We start from the raw sequence: 18,581 nt of genomic DNA on the forward strand, positions 1-18,581 counted from the left end.
TTAAATACCCATTTAAGATTATTATATAATGGTTTAAAATTAATTAAAAAAATAGTATTTAATTAAAATAGAGAAAGACATAGAGAGTTTGATGTTTAGTTCTTTAAAATGTGGCTTTCCAAATTTGATCAAGTAAATGTTTCTTCTCAAATTGAACTTTACCAAACTTGTGCCATTGCAAATACCAAAGTTTTTCATTCGAATGAGGTTGTAAGAATTTCTTCTAATATAATATACTAAATTGACATTTGTTATTAGGACCGAAAAAAAAAGAAAAAGAAAAAAAAAAAGTCTTTGGAATGATCAGAACATTTATGACCTCTTCTGCACTTCTTCAAGCTTCCAAGGGACAAGACCCTGGTGGCCAAAGAGGCTATGGTCTCTCATCAATTCATCAATAAGGCTTGCATTTGTTATTTAGAAGATTTTTTAGGCCTTGATTGTCAAATTGTGGTGAGGAGGGTCTTTTGAGGAACCCTGGATATTAAAGTTTATGTAGAAATTAGTTTACACTTATATAGTCTCCAACACAGGATATTTATGACTGACAATTTTTTACATGATTTGCAAACTCAACACGGAATTAGTTAGTAAGGTATGACCCATTAATTAAATGAGTCAAGTTAAAGTTTACCTATATAGTCTTATACTCATGTCTCAACGCAATTCGAACTCAACATATAAATATAAATTATCACCCCTAGTCGTGGGCTGTTAAGGTGCTGGCTTCGTTGTAATAACAATTTCTGATAATGAAATGCTTCGAAGGTAATAGTGAGCATAACTCTCTGAAAGAATTAAAGATGAAAAATGATACACATACTTTTAAATGTTTGCTCCAAGTTTACATTTCTTAACGTTACAGTACAAATAACAGTTGGATTCTACATATACTTTTATTTATTATTTTATCTAACGGTAGCAGAGTGAAAACTAATATTTCTTATTGATGAGACTCCACAAACTGCGATTAGAGCTGTGAGACTAGCCATACTCTTTCAGGTAACACAGCAGAGCGTCATCACCTCATCTCCTCCATTATTCTACTTCTTTAAGCACCCTGCACTAACTTGATTAAACAAAAATACTTTAAACAGAAGGGGGAATAATGGATGGAAGATTCTTAGAAAAAGAAAGAAAGAAAACAAAAGGAAACTTCTTAATCTCTTCGAGTCTGAATTGCTCATAACAACAAAATTACAGATGCCAATATATGCTTCAAGACTTTGTGGAACAAGATTGTAAATGCTTCGAGACTTTGTTGCCGGGCAAAGTTATGACAACCAGAATCCCCGTACATGTTTAAATGTTTCATGATGGTAGTTATTGGTACCTTAACTCGTCCGAACTTGGCTCATTTACAACTTTTTTGTTTTTTTATTTATTCAATGCGGGAGATCTCATTTACAACTCTAAATAGGTAGATGAGCTCTTGCAAAGTTTAGCTGTGCCATGAAGAAATAAATTTAGACAGAGGGACTGGCCCATTAAGCCCACTGCATCTAATCGCCCAAGAACCAAAGGCCCAAACGGGTGAGCAAAGCCCACGGACAAGTCCAACAATCCAGGCTCACAGTTGAAGCAGGGATAAACTCCACAATAGCAACGAATCATAACTTTCCATATTTCAAGCCCAAGGGAATCGAATTCCCATTTATAGCCTTGTTGGCTTGTTCCCACAAATCAACTAAATCAAGCCTCCAACACCCTAGTTAGAAAGCTATAAAAAAAGGAAGAGTAATGCTAAGGATCAGCTAAAAAAAAAACTGTAATCCATCCATAAATGGGTGATATGGATGGCTAAAAAGTAATTACCAATAAATGCTACATCCACGTCACTCATTACAGATGAATTACACTTATTCTGTTTAAGTATATTTTTGATTTAAACATCGGAGTTATTCTCTGCCGACACACCCTGATCAATTCTTATACACGCTTTTCCTTTCTTGCAGGTGTAACTTAACTTGGTGCTTAGCACTTCGAAAACTATTCAAATAGTTTGGCTTAGCAATTTTAAAATATGCATTTTGAGAATCTTTTTTTTAAAAAAAAAAAAAAAATTCAAAATGCAGTTAATGAAAACTTAATTTTTAAAAGTACAATTAAAATGTAAAAGAGTGTCATTTGTGTCAACTGAGCGTATGAGCGTTTAAAATTATATACTTTTAAAAATACACTCTTTTGACTGTTGCACAAATACATGAATATTTTTTGCATTTTCAAACTAACTTAAAAATAAAAATAAATAAATAAATAAAGGCCCCAAATGAAATACTTTTTACAATTTTTTTTTAAAGATGCATGTTAGGCCTTTGCAATCGTGAGACCAAACACACTCAATCACCTGAGCACATGTATTAGTTTTGTATATCATCTAGGTGTGTATGAGTGATTACAGTTAGCAATTGTTGTCTTGAACTGCAACCGCACCCCATATTAGATAGAGAATAGGTCAGCTTTGTTTGATAGCATTTTTTTCTTCTCTTTTTTGTTTTATATTTTCGAAATGAAACTATTAACAAACAACTTAATTAGCACAAAATACTTAAAACAACTTTCGTCTTTATGACATATTATAACACTTTTTTCAACCAAAAAAAAAAAAAAAAAAAAAACCATCTAAAAAGCATTAACAACTTAATTGCCAACTTCGTAGCTCATCATCTAGCAAAATTAGCAGCGGGTCTAGGCTTCGAAAATGAGTGGTCGAGAGAATTCTCTGATTATATCTCAGAGATTATTCAAAGAGAGCAATCTCTATTATCTTTTGATTGATTTATGAAGAAGCAAATATTCCATAAAAAAAAAATAAAAAATAAAAAATGGATACATTTTTCCACTTAAGTTGGTGTGCTAAGACGTGTGCTTTTTCTGTGTGTATTTAATGTAGACGAAAACTTTGTTAGACTTAATTTTTCAGGTGTGAAATGGTGGTTGAGAGGAGTTTACTTGTTTTCATCAGAGAGGAATATCGAAGGAATATTACAAAATGGACACCCCATTTCTGCATGCGCGTTAATCGTACGTGTACACGTGTTTGACCCAACATAACATAACCTCAATCTCACACGTTTCATTTTCTTTTGCCATTAATTGACTAAATTATACCAAATCCACATATTCCTCAACCAATCACCTCATCAAATTCCTCCTTAAAACCATCCCCATTATCTCCATTCTCACATGGGTTGAGCCCCATTTTCAAATAACTCTTCTTTCATCCAAATTTTGAACAGAAAATATTGCACACCAAATATGAACAAGACTTATAGACTGGTGGCTAGCTAGCTATGGTGGCCATAACTTTCAAATGGTACATTTAATTCCTTTGTTTAAAGTCTTTCGAAATTATCATAGCATTTATGACCTCCCTCGTACTTATCAATCCTCAGAGGAACAAGACTCGTCAATGAGGAATAAGACATTGAGAATGGAGAAATCATTTTATACTTACTGGATTGACGCGAGATACATCTGCCGACAATGGCTTAATGCTCGCTCAATTTTGCATTAAATATGAGTTTTGCCTAATTTTCAAACTGTTCATTCCATCTATTTTTCATCCAAATCTTTAATATTGTCTTGGTTTGCAGTTTGCACAAAGATACATCTAACTAAGAACAGTCACACTAAATTCTTTATATTTATCTTTTTTTTAAAAAAAAAATATTAAACAAAACTCATAAAAATACACATTTAGTTAGTGAGCTTCATTCTTTACTTTATTTTAACTATAGTCAGATTCACTCTCAACATGACAATAGCCAAAAAAAAAAGTGAAAGTTATAATTTTTAAGATTATTTTTACTTTCCCATGGCTAAAATGTGAAAGTTTTGCTTTCCCAAAAAGTGAAATACCCATTTAAGCTTATTATATAATGGTTTAAAACTAATAAAAAAATAGTATTTAATTAAAATGGATAAAGACATAGAAAGTTTGATATTTAGTTCATTTTTAAAAATTAACTTCCCGAATTTGATAAAGTAAATGTTTCTTCTCAAATTAAACCTTTTTTTTTTTTTTTTTTTTTAATATTTAACTTTTAGTTGAAGAGTTCATTGTGAATGCTCTAAGCTCTAACATATGCCATAGCAAACACCGAAGATTTTCATTCGAATGGGGCTGGAAGAATTTCTTCTAATATATATAATATACTAAATTGACATTTGTTATTAGGATCACAAAAAAAAAATAAAAAAAAGTCTTTGGAATGATCAGAACATTTATGACCTCTTCTGGACTTCAAGCTTCCAAGGGACAAGACTCTGGTGGCCGAAGAAGGCTATGGTCTCTCTTCAATTCATCAATAAGGCTTGCATTTTGTTATTTAGAGGATGATTTTTTAGGCCTTGAATGTCAAATTGTGGTGAGGAGGGTCTTTAGAGGAACCCTGGATATTAAAGTTTATGTAGAAATCAGTTTACACTTGCTCCATTGTTTCTCTAATAATTTTACTTATTAAGTTGTAAGTAAGGCTTTCAAATTTTAACATAATCTGTGAATTTGACACAAACCCAATATAAAATTAACGAGTTAGGATTGAAAGTTCTAACCCATTTATTTATATGAATCGGGTTAAGATTTACTTATATAGTCTCCAACACACGGCATTTATGACTAAATTTTTTACATGATCTGCAAATTTAACACGAAATTAGTTGATAAGGTATGACCCATTAATTAAATGAGTCACGTTAAAGTTTACCTATATAGTCTTATACTCATGTCTCAACGCAATTTGAACTCAACATATAAATACAAATTATCACCCCCTAGTCGTGGTTTGTTACGGCGTTGGCTTGTAATAACAATTTCTGATAATGAAATGCTTCGAAGGTAATAGTGAGCATAACTCTCTGAAAGAATTAAAGATGAAAAATGATACACATACTTTTAAATGTTTGTTTCAAGTGTACATTTTCTAATGTTATAGTAAAAATCACAGTTGGATTCTACATATACTTTTATCTATTATTTTATCTAATGGTAGCAAAGTGAAAACTAATATTTCTTATTGATGAGACTCCACAAACTGCGATTAGAGCTGTGAGACTAGCCATACTCTTTCAGGTAACACAGCAGAGCGTCATCACCTCATCTCCTCCATCATTCTTCTTCTTTAAGCACCCTGCACTAACTTGATTAAACAAAAATACTTTAAACAGAAGGGGGCATGATGGATGGAAGATTCTTAGAAAAAGTAGATCTCTTCGAGTCTAAATCTTCCATTTAGAGTAAAAATATTAGGAAAAAAAAAAAAAATCTCAAGCTAGATTCTTAAAACAGGAAACAGTAAAGAAAACCAAAACCAAGGAAGACAACAAATGCAAGCGACAGATTCTTGGATATTCAGCAATTTAATTGCTTAAGAAATCAATGCATACCTCTCAAGCAATGAAGTAAAAGAAATATACAGACATTGTATACACAAAACTATCACGTTCACGTGGGTCCTGCACATAGGAAGGCTTTGCCTTGAGGGAAAGGCAATGACAGTCCACAGCAGGAGGATCAGTAATACCACTGCAACCGATATCTTGAATAGTTGGAAGGCAAGTCATCCTTTTCCCCTTCAATGGATTACTTTTGGGTTAAGTATGTTATAGTACTCTGCAACTATTCCATCTCTTGGTTGACTTGTCCCTATTGGATGGCAAAGGCGGTGCGTTTTGGTACAGAGATTTTTACAACTTTGAGAGAGCTTATGTAAAATCTACTTACTTAAAATAAATTTTGTTGTAAAATCAAAGGAAATAACAAGACAAAATAAAGAGATTGCAATATGTGAAACTAGTTCTTCAAGAACAAGAACTATGTATGATTCTTCTATATTATTGTGTGATTTACATACAACTCAATACTCTCTTTTATAGGCATGGAATCATAATGAGAGGTTAGGGAATATGAAACAAAAGGGTTAATCAATTTATTACATGGATGTTATAGGAATTTTAAAAGATGACATGAATATGTAGAATTCCAAGAGATTGAACTAAATGGTCATCCATCAAATGCATGAATGCATTCATAACACTCCCCCTTGGATGACCATACACTAAGAATATGCCTCGTTAAAACCTTGCCAAGGAAAACCCAGTGGGAAAAAACCTGTGGCGAAGGAAAAATAGTACAATATTCTTGTGTGCTTTCGTATGCTTTAGGATTGCCTCATTAAAACCTTGCAAAGGAAAACCCAGTGGGAAAAACCTTAGCGAAGGAAAAAGAGTACAATCAGCATAATCATTTTACTCCCCCTCATTAGCATGAAAAGCTTCAATTGTTTATGACGAAAGATCCTTCAGTCGGCGCATTCCAATGTTATTCACCAACTTCTTAAATGTTGCAGTTGGTAATGCTTTGGTAAATATATCTGCCAAATTGTCACTTGATCGTATCTGTTTAACATCAATATCACCACTCCTCTGGAGCTCATGTGTATAAAAGAACTTTGGTGAAATGTGTTTGGTTCTATCACCCTTAATATATCATCCTCTGATCTGTGTGATACAAGCAGCATTATCTTCATATAATATTGTCGGGCTATCTTTGATTGTGGATAAATCGCACTTTTCTCAAATGTGTTGAATTACTGATCTTAGCCATATGCATTCCTGACTTGCTTCATGAATTGCAATAATCTCTGAGTGATTTGAAGAAGTAGCAACAAGTGTTTGCTTGACAGATTTCCATGAAATAGCAGTACTTCCACATGTAAATAGATATCCTGTTTGAGATCTACCTTTATGCGGATCAGAAAGAAAACTTGCATCTGCATATCCAACTAATTGTGAATTTGAACTTCTTGAATAAAATAATCCCATGTCAGTTGTTCCACGAAGATAACATAGAACATGTTTGACCCCATTCCAAGGCCTTCGAGTTGGTGCAGAGCTGTATCTTGCTAGTAAATTAACTGAAAATGCTATATCAGGTCGTGTGCAATTTGCAAGATACATCAGCGCACCAATTGCACTAAGATATGGTACTTCAGGACCAAGAATTTCTTCGTCATCTTCTCGAGGGCGAAAAGAGTCTTTTTTCACATCAAGTGATCGAACAACCATTGGAGTGCTCAAAGGATGAGCTTTCTCCATGTAAAAGTGCTTCAGGACTTTTTCTGTGTATGTTGACTGATGAACAAGAATTTCATTTGAAAAATGTTCAATCTGTAAGCCAAGACAAAATTTTGTCTTTCCAAGATCTTTTATCTCAAACTCATTTTTTAAATAAGTGGCAGTTTTTATGAGCTCTTCTGGAGTCCCAACAAGATTTAAATCATCTATATAAACTGCAATAATGGCAAATCCAGATTCTGACTTCTTAATGAAAACACATGGACAAATTGGATTATTCTCAAATCCTTCTTTCAATAGATATTCACTAAGACGATTGTACCACATGCGTCCGGATTGCTTTAACCCGTATAAAGATCTTTGTAGCTTGATAGAATAAATACTTCGGGATTTTGAATTATATGCTTCAGGCATTTTGTATCCTTCAGGGATTTTCATGTATATATCATTATCAAGTGATCCATATAAGTATGCTGTAACCACATCCATTAGACGCATATCCAAACTTTTTGTAACTACCAAGCTAATAAAAAAATCTAAATGTAATTGCATCCATTACAGGGGAATACGTTTCTTCATAATCAATACCAGGTTTCTGCAGGAAATCTTGTGCAACAAGTCTTGCTTTATATCTCACAATTTCATTTTTCTCATTTCGTTTTCGTACAAATACCCACTTGTATCCAACAGGCGATACACCTCCAGGTGTTTGGACTACAGGTCCAAATACTTCACGTTTTGCTAGTGAGTTCAATTCTGCCTGAATTGCTTTCTTTCACATTGGCCAATCATTTCTACGTCGACATTCTTCGACGGTTTGTGGTTCAATATCATCATTACTTCTGGTAATGTCAAATGCAATTTTAAATGAAAATATGTTGTCGACAACAATTTTGTTTCTATCCAATATTTCTCCCGTACTTATATAATTTATTGAGATCTCATTATTTTTAGGTACCTGTTCCTCTTCAGGGGGTAACTCTTCAGGAGAATCCTCTTCAAGGGATTCCTTTCCAGGAGAATTTTGTACAGAAAGTTTGGATGGATCAATTTTCATTGCCTGTTTTGTGGGTAAGGCATCTTCAGGAGCCCCGATTTCATTTCCTTGTGCTTTTCTCTTCCGGGGAATCTTATCATTTGCACCAATAGGTCTTCCACGCTTTAGGCGTGCCATAGACTCATTTGCTGCTGTATTAATTAATTGTCCTACAGGGACTTCTATCTTCGCTGGAGTATTAGCAGCTAGAATGTGAGATTTAATTAATTTCTTGTTGTCAGTAAATGCATCCAGCAATTGATTTGCAATACTCTGCAAATGAATGATCTTCTGAACTTCTAGTTCACATTGATTTGTACGAGGATCAAAATGAGATAACGTCGAATTATTCCAAGTGATTTCTTGTCGTGCTTCTGGCAATGACTTTTCTCTCCCTAGTGATGGGAATATGCTTTCATCAAAATGACAATCTTCAAAATGTGCTTTAAAAACATCACCAGTTAAAGGCTCAAGATATGTAATGATAGAAGGAGAATCAAAACCAACATAAATTCCAAGTCTACGTTGAGGTCCCATCTTAGTGCGTTGAGGTGGCGCAATTGGAACATATACAGCACAACCAAAAATACGAAAATGAAAAATATTTGGTGGTTGACCAAATGCAAGTTGCAAAGGGGAATATTTTTGGTAAGCTGTTGGTCTGATCCGAACTAATGATGCAGCGTGTAATATTGCATGTCCCCAAGCAGGTAATTTTGTTTTCATAAGCAAAGGTCGAGCAATTAACTGAAGTCGTTTAATAAACGATTCAGCTAAACCATTTTGAGTATGAGTATGAGCAACAGGATGTTCAACATTAATTCCAATTGACATGCAATAATCATAAAATGCTTGAGATGTAAATTCACCCGCATTATCCATCCGAATAGATTGAATTGGATAATCAGGAAATTGTGCTCGTAATTTAATTATTTGAGAAAGAAGTCTAGCAAATGCAACATTACGAGTAGAAAGCAAGCAAACGTGTGACCACCTAGATGATGCATCTATTAAAACCATAAAATATCTAAATGGCCCACATGGAGGGTGAATCGGCCCACATATATCCCCTTGAATCCTTTGTAAAAATGATGAAAATTCAACAATTACCTTAGAAGGGGATGGTTTGATAACAAGTTTACCTTGAGAACATGCAGCACAAGGATAATTACTTGGTAAAAAAATCTTCTGGTTCTTTAAGGGATGCCCATGAGAGTTCTCAATTATTTGACGTATCATAATTGTTCCTGGATATCCAAGACGATCATGCCAAAGCATAAACATCTTTGGATTAGAGCACTTCTGGTGCATCACAACATGTGATTCAATTGTTCTTATTGTTATAAAATACAACCCGGAAGAGAAAGCAGGCAGTTTTTCCAATATGAGCTTCTGGCACGAAATTGTTGAAGTAATATAAAGGTATTCATCACTACCTTCATTAGTGGTTTCAACATGATAACCATTTAGACGAATATCCTTAAAACTGATTAAATTTCTTCTAGATTTAGAAGAATACAAAGCCTCATCAATACAAAATTTTATCCCTTTTGGCAATATGATATTCGCTCTTCCAGAGCCTTCGATTAGGTTTGATGAACCTGATATTGTATTGACATTAGCTTTGTTTAATATCAAGTATTGAAAATATTTCTTATCTCTAAGGATTGTGTGCGCTGTACAACTGTCTGCTAGACACAAATCTTCACCAATCATCTTGGAATTAATCATTCCATCAATATGACCCATACCTCTATATATAAACAAAATATATATTAAAATTTTATTAATCAAAAAGAAAATAACAAAATACAATTAAATTTGACAATGTAAACATACTGTAATTAAGACATAAAGAAAACATATTAATTGTTGTAGACATATTCATCACCAATCAGAAGATCAGTATTTGTGTTAGAGTCTACAAAGAAATCAGAAACATCAAGATGAGTTCTACCCTCTCCATTTAGAGTATCAAGAAAAATTGGAGAATCTTCAGGATTATTGTGATTAGCAAAATTCATTTCAATCCCCTTTTCTTTTATGGAGGCTTGATATAGGTCTACCAGATGTTTAGGCATACGACAGGTACGCGACCAATGTCCTTTCATACCACACCTGTAACATTTATCTTCATAGTTCTTTGTAGGTTTATTCTGTAAACCTTTGTTTTCATTTTGTTTCGCCTCAATGTGGTTCCACTTCTGGTGGTATGGGGTATTTCTTTTGTAAGAATTATGAGTACGTTCCCCTTGACCTCTATAATTTTTTCTACCACGTCCACGACCATGGTTTCCTTTATTACCATGAAATGAGGTTCCATTTGCTTCAGGAAATGGTGTAGAACCCGTTGGACGAGATTGATGATTTTTTATTAATAGCTCATTGTTTTGCTCAGCCACTAGAAGACAAGATATCAGTTCAGAATATCTTGTGAAATTACGCTCTCGATATTGCTGCTGCAGGAGCACATTCGAGGCATGAAATGTGGTATATGTTTTTTCTAACATATCCACATCAGTGACTTTTTCTCCACACAATTTTAATTGTGAGCTAATTTTAAAGAGTGCAGAGTTATAGTCGCTGACACTCTTAAAATCTTGCAACCTCAAGTGCATCCAATCATAACAAGCTTTTGGGAGGATAACTGTCTTCTGGTGCTCGTATCTCTCCCTTAAATTATTCCACAAGGTCAAGGGATCCTTTACCGTAAGGTACTCAATTTTTAATTCTTCATGCAGATGATGGCGAAGAAAAATCATTGCTTTAGTGTGATCCTGCTGGGATGCTTGATTATCTTCCTTAATAGTATTTCCAAGATTCATAGCTTCAAGATGGATCTCAGCATCAAGGATCCAAGATAAGTAATTTTTGCCAGAAACGTCAAGAGCGACAAACTCAAGTTTTGTAAGATTTGACATTATCTATACAAAAATATATCAAGAATTAAATAAATAAACATTATTTAAAATTAAGTGATATTATACGCAAACAAAAAATTTTCAAATGTAAACTATAATACATTATATTCATAGCATTAGTATGATTAAATTATAGTTCATATAAATCTCACATGGATATGCAAATGTTAGAATGTTAATTAAAATAGATAATAAGATTACTAAACGTTTAAAAAACTTACAATGAATTGATAATAGGTCACATATAGCTTTTGATGTTGAAGATCAAAAGAACACAATAATTGGCTAGAGATTCGTGCTGATAACGTGTTGTAAAATCAAAGGAAATAACAAGACAAAATAAAGAGATTGCAATATGTGAAACTAGTTCTTCAAGAACAAGAACTATGTATGATTCTTCTATATTATTGTGTGATTTACATACAACTCAATACTCCCTTTTATAGACATGGAGGAATCATAATGGGAGGTTAAAGAATATGAAAATGGGAATATGAAACAAAAGGGTTAATCAATTTATTACATAGATGTTATAGAAATTTTAAAAGATGACATGAATGTGTAGAATTTCAAGAGATGGAACTAAATGGTCATCCATCAAATGCATGAATGCATTCATAACAAATTTTAAATTGTTAAGTCAGTTATTAGTAAATGCGTTTTATAAACACTTTTTCATAATTATTATTCGAATTACTAGCAATCAGGACAACAAAATTGCTGAAGATTATAATCTATGCTATATTGCATCATATCCATTGGTATGGACCAAAGTGGCCAACCCAACAACAGATAGGAAAAGTCCAAGTTGAACACTTACCAAAACAAAAGTCCAAGATGAAAACAGCCGAAACTGGAGCAACTGAGCATGTGGAGCAGCCACAGCGTAGACTGCAACTTGTCAGGTGTTGACTGGACCTACTGCAGCAACAGTGGCTACATAAAATAAAGAAATGGTGAACAAGTGTAAATGCTTGAAGACTTTGTTGCCGGCCAAGTTCTGATGACCAGAATCCCCGTACATTTTTCAGGATGGTAGGTGAACTCCTGCCAGTCTAGCTGTGCCATGTAGAAATAAATTTAGACAGATCTTTATCTTTTGGCCATACAGAATCAAGTTAACGACTTTTTAAAAAAAGAAAGAAAAAAAAAAAATCCCCTTGAATCTTCTCTTCTCCATCACTGCTTTTGTGGGTGAGCTGAGGTACTCAAGTAAAAATCAAGGAAGAGATCAAGTAGATTAGACCAAGTAGCTAATGTCTTGTTATCATCATTAGCAAAAATCATATCTTCCAGTACTAGAGATAAGCCCAACAACCACCATGAGTCTGATCGTTGGGTTTCCAGCGAGCAGTCTCCAATTATTTTTAAAAGTAAATAGCCTACTTGTACATCCACTTCGATTATCCATTCAGTCTAATCCAATAAACATGTGGCTATTTTAAGGCATGCCCCACCACAACCTTCAATTCCCAACACTCTCAATTACAAAATGATTATGCAGCTGGTGAATTTTCCCCAACAATTAGACAATTCACCCCAACAATTAGACTTAAACAGGTGATTAACACTGCAATTTTTTCTTTAAGAAAGGTCAGCAGAAGTCAATAACAATCTGCTATACTAGTGCATCTCAGGGTGCTCCAAAAAATTCACAGAAAAGGATAGGACAATGCCATTTAATCTTGCTTCTAATTGAAAACACACCGATACAACATCACCATGGTGATATGGAACTAGGATCCTCTCAATTTCATTTGAACTAGAGAATATCCAGTTAGTTATAATAAATGGGTATTTTTATCCTCAAAAAAAGTGCAAAAACAAAAATACCTCTCCACTATAACTAATTGAATATTCTCCGTTTGAACTATAAAGGATCCTGCTGCGGTGATATGGCGCTGACATGCCTGACTGACAGAATCTAAGAGCTAGAAACTGATTGGCTTTGCCATATCCAGCTTTCTGTGTGGTAAGCTGTCATTTAAAAGAAGAAACTTTAGCCCAACCTCCATCACTTACAGAGACAACCACTTGTAAAAGTTTCTGCTATGTAGTATATTCTTCCTCTCCTCAGAATCTTTATATAGTAATTCTTCAGAGAGTATAAAAGTAGGATGCCTTATTCTCAAGATTTTAGAACCACAACATTGATCAGAAATGAGTCAAATGACACATTTTGACTCTGGAAATTTGTAGATGCTTCTAGTTCACACGTGACTTAAAACGCAGAGAATCTGCATTCTGACTTTAACAAAAGTAGTAATTGGAGTAGGCACTCAGTATCATCTCTGTAGTGCTAGATTCTCTGGAGGATATTAGCTAAGGAAGAGCATATAGTGACAGTTCGAAAGATAAATCAAAGCCAGTCCAGCACATGATGCAATTAAGGCAGGCTTAAATCCAAAAAAAATTTAATCAGAAGCAACACTAACCCAAGAATAGCATGGAATTCACTCATATCAGTAGTTACCCCTATACCATTTATCATCTCAGTCAAAATCCATACCTTTATATTCTAGAGAGCTTCAATAATGAAGTTAACAGAAAAAATAAAAAAGATCAAGGACACTTTTCAGTTTTGAGTTGTGTAATTTATGGATAAGCACCCTCATTGCGAGATATTCTTGATGATAACACACGGGATACATCCAACAATTTGCTTAGTTTCTTATACTTAATTGCTGCAATAACAAACTTTATGGGAAAAGTAAAAGGCACGTGATTCTTCCATACACAGGCACAACATAAAAGCCACCAGACAAGTTTACAAGGTTCGGCAAGAATCAACTTGAATCTTGTTGTATCAGCCCATTACAGAATTCCAAATCACAGATCTTTTCTTTTCAAAAGCATGTTTGATGTATAAATGAGACATTAAAGCAAAATGAAAAACGCCCTAAAGTGCTTTTTATCTGAGAGCAACGATATCGATTTGAAATATTTGTGAACATTTTACTAATCTGTTTTTTTAAATCAATGGACAATACATATATCGAACTGGGGCTAACTGTTCAATACCACTTATCATTCTTTAAGAACACATCAGATAAGGTATTCCTATAAACTTTTTTATCATGTAAATTTCAATGAAAGAATTTGTAAATACTTCCAAACAAAAATGGAACACATATATAGGCAGGGATGACAACGACATGAAGTGGATGTTACCACTACAAAACAGGCACTGAAATGGACATTGGCACGGAAACATCACCGCTGAAACTTGAATCTCTGTTTGCAGCTGAATTGCTTGCAAATGCATATCCTACACCCAATCCACCAAAATGCAAGGATGCATTCTCGCATCTCTGGAACACTCTACCAAGTGAAGCTGCTTTTCTTCTTGCCCGCTTTGTACCTGTAAATAGCAGAGTCTGAAGAAGCCCAGCCAACATTGGGGCCTTAACCACTCTCTCAGTGGCTGCTGCTCCACCACAACGGCATAACTCAAGCAATGCTGCCACTGCATTTTCTTTTCCCCTAGGCGTTCCACAGCGCATCATTGCTATCAATCCCGCCACCGCCATTTCCTCCTTCCCACAGCTTCTGCCCCAACTGGCTGCCTAACAATCAAGGCCAATGAACCAGCTGCTTCCTTAGCAACCCCTTCATTTCCCAAAGCCCCTATTAGGGCCGCTACAGCCCCTGCCTCTATCATTCTCACACAATTTTCTTTGTGGGTCGACAGATTAAATAAAGCCGTTACGGCATCCTTCTTTCCTTTTGGAGTCCCCTCTCGCAACAGCCCTGCCAGAGCTTCAACTGCCCCTTCCTCATCTGCTATTCTCTTCTTATAGTCAAGAACTGCAAAGAGGCTGAACAATGTTGCTGCAGCATTTTCCCTTCCCTCAGTCGTACGCCCAAATCTCAATACTTCAACAATCACTCCCAGACACCATTCCTCATCCATAATTCGGCTTTTGTTCTTATCATATATCGATAGATTAAGCATTGCAGTCACTGAATTCTCCTGCGCCACAGGGTTCATAGAAGAAAGTAGCTTCCGAAGATGGGGAATAGCCCCAGCTTCCGCAATGAACGCACGATTCTCCTTTCCCCTTTTTGCTAACAAATGTATCTCACGACTGCAACAGTCATTGCACGCTGCGACCCATTAGCCAACTGCTAAATGGGAAGTGTTGCTGTGGCTCTAGTGGCTTCGACTGCAGCAGAAAAGCTTTCAACTGAGCCATCGGTGCTCTCCAGCGGGTCATAGGGAACCCCATGAGCAGTGCACCACTGCACGATCAAATTCCTCAGAGCCCGATTAGGCACAAGCCGGTGGTTATGTTCAAGCATTTGGCCTGTCTTCAGGCAAGTACAATGGCCTTCTTCCATCCACCTTGCTATGGAACTCCGATCATATGTCTGCCCTGTGGATATTATCACAGGGTCTCGCATCACATCCTACGATATCGGGCAAGAAAAGTCCTTGGGGACCGTAACAAAAGTCTCTGCAATCTCCTGCGTGATCAACCCCTTCCTCTGCCTCTTCACACTCCCACCCATTTCCAATCCCACCTGATCGTCCTCCTCCTCAAACCCAAATAGCAAAAACCTACCATACCGAGTGATCGCAACGAACCCACTAAGCACCGATACAGTAGGCTCCACATCCCCCTCATGATTCACAATCTGCTCCTCCAAAAACTCAATTTCAGCCCTACAACTCTGCATCCCTAATCCCCAACATCTCCACAAAGAACAACCTCAATTCCTCCGAATTGGGAACCTACTCACTCTCAAACTCATGAAGAAAACCAAAAAACCGAATCCTAAGCAACTCATCGTCTCTATCAATGAACAATCTCGATCGCCTGGCTCGTCTCTGCATAAGCTCAACCTGTTCTCTAATGTCCTCACTCAAAACAACGTCGTTCAAAGGAAAAAAATCCAAAAGGGTCGAGATTTCCTGGTTCAGATCATGAAAATGGCCCGAAATCGAATGGTTTTGAAGCAAAAGCCACAACTTACTCGATTGCGCGCAGTAATCGAGGAGTATCTTGAAACGGTACAGCAACAGATAGGTCTCCTTGAAGCAGGGCGCCGCCGTGGAAGGCAAGCCGGAAGAGCCCGAATCCTTGAGATAGTCTACGAGGACGAGGAAAACCTCGATTTTCCAGATGAGAGAGCGGGTGTTCTTGCGCTGGAAACAGAAAACCTTGGCCGAGAAATCCGCGACCAGCTCGGCCGACACGGTCGCTAGGGTTTGCACCAAAGCCACATCGCTTAGGTCCACCGGCGCACCGCACCTGACTGGACTCGCGTCCACCGCACCGACGCCGCCCGCTTCCCTTACGCTGCCTATCACTTGTATTGCTCCCCAGGGAATGCAGAGCAGCTTGAGGTGCCTTTCAGTTTGTGTGATCTGTTGATACCAAATATATCCCGATAACTGTCTCAACATGATCCATATAGCAATCCTCAGCCTCAGGAGATACTGCAGATTTTGCCACACCCTGTTTGGAGTGAATATGGTTACCCGACAAAGCAGGGAGAGGGTTGGATTGGGGATCCTAGGACGTGGGATCTTGATGTTGGGAGGTTGTCTCATTCACTTTACTTCCACCAGGTTTTACCAGGTTTGATTGTCTCTCTGTCCTCCTCTGTTCTTTGGAATAAATGGTACAACTGTTAAATTACCGGTTATTTTGGTAAGTTTAAGTTGATAGGGATGACTAAATTAATCACTTAATTATTATTTTAATATTTTTTCTTATATGTGGTCTCAAACTCCATTTTAATAGGTAAGGCCCAACACATGAAATATTTAATTTAAATAGGAGTGATTTGACGGAGTCAAGATTTCATCCTATGACCTTTGGCTCTATATCATGTTATAAGTTTATTTGAGATCGTGTTTGAAAAATAGAGTTTTTGAATCAAAAAAACGTTTTTTTTTTTTTTTTGACAAAAACTTCAATTTTACGCTTTTGCCAAAAATACGTTTTGACAATTTTTAGGTTTTTTGGACCCTTAAAAGTGTTTTCAAATTTTTTTACGAAACATGTACTTTATTTTTTTCAAACAGACTTTTAAAGTGTTAAATGTACTTTTAAGCTCCTCAAACGTACACTCAAACAGGCCCTAAATCACCAATTATCCCCATAAGCTTATGTTTTTAGTTACCATATTTACCAATTGTTTAAAAACTTAAGCTTATAATGAGAATAACCGGGGATTTAACAAAAACAAGGGGAAGAGAATATAGTAAAGGAGTAACTTTGGAGGAATTACATAATACAAAGTTGCCAAACTTGTATTTTTCTTCTTAACTACTTTGTTTTTGTGTTCTCAAGTTAAAAGATAACAAATAGCTCAGACACAAAAAAAAATGTTCACATATATGCCACATTATAATACATTTTCGAAACAAAAAACAAAAAATACTTTAGAAAAATAGATAGTTGCAATAAAAGTGACGACTTTTTGTTAAAATTTGCAAAGCAGGATATGAATGGTATTTAAATGTTAAATTTTTTCTCTCTGGTAACTCAGGTTTGATGCTGACAATAGCTAGAAAAACTTGAATGCAGGATCCAGGAACTCCACCAGCTAAAAGGATATGGATGTCTATTGATTTGGGAACTGAAATCTTTAAGGACCCCGACCAAGTTGCTGAATGGGCCGTTAGTGACTTTGACATCCTCGTATCTAAGCAATCAAGGCATTGAGAATGTGCACCAGCGAAGATTGTAGGGATAAAGAAACTTTTACCCAAAGGGTAAAATTTTCAAATGGGATTCTTTATATTATTGTCATTTTTTTGGCTAGTCAGCAAAATTCAATGCTTGGATTTTCTTTTTTCCTTTTATTTTTGTCAGAGCCGAAGAGCTTAAGATATAGAGCTCGATTGCTCCATTGAATATAATTTTTCTTGGTTTTAGCAAAGAGCTAAATTGGGTGCTTGTTCCATTAATCAATGTGAACTGAAAACATAAGTAGTGATATATCATTTATGTTAAATATGCTTTGATAAAATGATAGAATAATAGAGAGATATAGAAGCGGAAGAATAATAGGGAGAACGAAAATACACAATAAACTACATTGTATTGATATTTTGTAATATGAAGGACTACAGAGACCTTTATTTATAGAGAGGTTATGATTGATAAGCAAATAATCTAATAGACTAAGGAAAGGAAAACCTAATAGACCTAAAACACATAAGAAAATAAATAACCCTAAACAAATATTCTTAACATCCTCCCTCAAACTCAATGTGTAAGCTTGAGTTTGGATAAAAGAAAAGGAAAGAAAGAGTTGAAGTCGTCTAAAAAGCTGCTTGTGTCGAAAGAGTTGTTGAAGTAACGCCATAAAAGTTGCTAGAGACCGGTGAATTCTGCCTGAATTGTGGTCATGCATTTAAGCTGGAGCTTGGTTCACTTGGTTATAATTTGACTTACAAACCATATACTAGTAATGAAATAGCTGGCCTCGTCTGGTCGAGCGGAGATAAAGCAAGGCCGGTTAAAAGGGACTTGTTTGGCCCGTAACGCTTGGACTGTCTCGCCTGGTCGACTGAGCTAAAGTCTGACCCA

At 35.7% G+C, this 18,581-nt stretch overlaps 1 pseudogene; it reads right to left on the reverse strand.

Moving 5' to 3' along the window:
- Nucleotides 1-14,014: 14,014 nt before the first annotated feature.
- LOC132171679 (U-box domain-containing protein 17-like) lies at nt 14,015-16,595 on the reverse strand (annotated as a pseudogene).
- Nucleotides 16,596-18,581: the final 1,986 nt, after the last annotated feature.

Source organism: Corylus avellana, chromosome ca2 (genome assembly GCF_901000735.1).
Source record: "Corylus avellana chromosome ca2, CavTom2PMs-1.0".
Classification (NCBI taxonomy): domain Eukaryota; kingdom Viridiplantae; phylum Streptophyta; class Magnoliopsida; order Fagales; family Betulaceae; genus Corylus; species Corylus avellana.